Consider the following 2,396-nt stretch of genomic DNA (forward strand, 5'->3'; position numbering starts at 1 on the left):
CTTGATCTCCATCCCGATTATAATAGAATTTGACGTGGTCATAGAAATAAGCAAGAAGTCGGTGAATATGAATCGCCATCACTTACCGATGAGATGACGCCATCCTAATCTGCGGGATTGGTTGTATTCCCTTTGTCCACGCGTATGATCGATGATATCGGAACATCTAGGGAAAGGGAAGGTCACCGATATCGGCCGAATCGCCTCCACATCTTATGGATACTCCAGAGCGGAAGTATGAGTTCTGCATTTTAGAGTTTTGTTGAGCATGATTAGGGGAGTAGGGGAGGATCAAGCCCCTCTCCCTGTGTTGATAACAAAGATCATGCTCAAGTTGAGAGCAACCAGCGACCGATCGGACATACATCACTTCCACCGTAACCCTCGTGATCTATAAGGAGTGTGTCCAACGGGTTTGGAGATTGGCTGAGGATAGAGAGGAAGAAGAAGAGGATGGAGGAGCTGAGAAATGCCGAGGAGGCTGGGGACATCGGGATGCCTCCGGGACTTGGACTTGACCTGCTTTGACGCTGATGCCTTGGAGAGGTCTTTGGGCGATGCGAACGCGTGGATGTGGATCCATCGAGGCATGCGTTAAAACACTATCTGTGAAGACCTCCGGACTCGACAGGCAACGATGCATCACAACTACGAGCTCTGTACCCAGAGAGAGGACGAGAGGTGGGAACAGATGAGCGCCGAGCTAGAAGCTCAGCGCCAGTTCCGGGACGAGATGCTGACTCGATTCCCACCTCACGGGGACTCTCCTTCGAGGACACACCATCCAGCACGAAGCGTCGTCGGGCGATCTAATGGTGCTAGCTCTTCAGGAGCTCAGGAGCAGTCTCCGAAGCATGTTCCCTCCGCCACCAGTTCCGGAGTAGCTAGGGATAGTATAGTTTGAGGTTTTATGTTTTATTTGTAATTTCATTATTGTTATTTATTTTATTGCAAGTTTATTTCCGTAATTTGAATTTTGTAGTGTAATGTACTCCGAATGAAAATTTTAATATAAGGGGTTATTTTCAGTATGCGTGGTTGTTTCATATTGATCCCACCTTCCTAACTTGTTTGGGGGTGGTTTTATCAATTCAAGCATTATTTTTATAACCCTCGTGTTAGAATTTATTATGAGTCAAGGTGAAAATTTGGCCGTTTAGGCATATCTATGATTGAGTATCATTGTAGGATGAAATCTAGATTAAATAGGTACATTCTATCATAAAATCAACCTAAAAGATACTGGGTTTGAATTAGAATCAAGGATATGAGTTGTTTCCGTTTTGGGTTTGGAAATTTTAGGATTTCCTGGAAACTGCCGTAATTAGTTTTGGCAACTTCCGATCCATTTTAGCAACTTTAAACCTATATAAACTTGATACAATCTATCCTCACAACTCACACTACACCTAAACTCCATCACTCACCTTTCACTCCAAATGATTCCCTCGTTTCGCTCATTTTCCGAAGTTTCAGAACTCGAAGCGCTCAAGGCTCGATATATTTTTCTAAGTTTTTGTCGAAATACTTTTCACGCTTCAAGCCGAAGCGACCAGCTCAAACACCGAAATTTCAATTTCTTCAGAGCGCGACCGCGCCCTGACTTCCGTGGACCAGGAAATTTCCTGTTTTTCGCTCGTAGTATCCGGATCATTCACAGCTATTCCAGAGCGTAATTTTGAGATGACATCTCTAACATTGATACCGGAACAATCTTTCGAAGATTTGTTCCAAAGCACTACTTATGGTGCTTGGTTTCGCGAGGCGATCACATTCGTTGGCTGGGAGCCGCTTATGGTAAGATTTGATGCACTTTATTCTCCGACTCTAGCATCTTATTTTTACGATAACTGCATTTTCTTTGAAAGACCAGATGGAGAACAAGTGTTCTCCATCAACATTGATAATGAACCAATAGAAATTACCAGGTTCTTGTTAGCATTTGTTCTTGGACTTGCTATGCCCGCTGAAATACAAGACCCATGGTGCTATTGGGTCGATAATATGTATGTCTACACTTATGAGTTTTTGCATGAGTCGTATGGCGCGGGCATTTTCCGTATTGAGGACCAAGGGGAATATAACGTCGCTTTGGTAGCCCCTGTCCATGAACATAGGAACTGTTATGTTTTGGATCATGCTAAACATTTTAGGGAATGGCATTTTTCTTCTGTGAATGATGCCACTTGCGCCGCTTTCCTTGCTTTAGCCACGGGGCGATGTGTCATGACCTTCCCGAACCTTGATGTCTAGTTTAGCTCGATCCCATAGCATGAGGCATAAAGTACCTTCTTATGCCCGCTCTAGTTTCCCGTGTATTATGCTATGTTTTCTTTCCTGCTTTTTGTACACGCTTCATGGATTGGATTACGGCCGACAATATCACGACCCACCAA

Source organism: Coptis chinensis, chromosome 9 (assembly GCF_015680905.1).
Source record: "Coptis chinensis isolate HL-2020 chromosome 9, ASM1568090v1, whole genome shotgun sequence".
In the NCBI taxonomy this organism is placed as follows: domain Eukaryota; kingdom Viridiplantae; phylum Streptophyta; class Magnoliopsida; order Ranunculales; family Ranunculaceae; genus Coptis; species Coptis chinensis.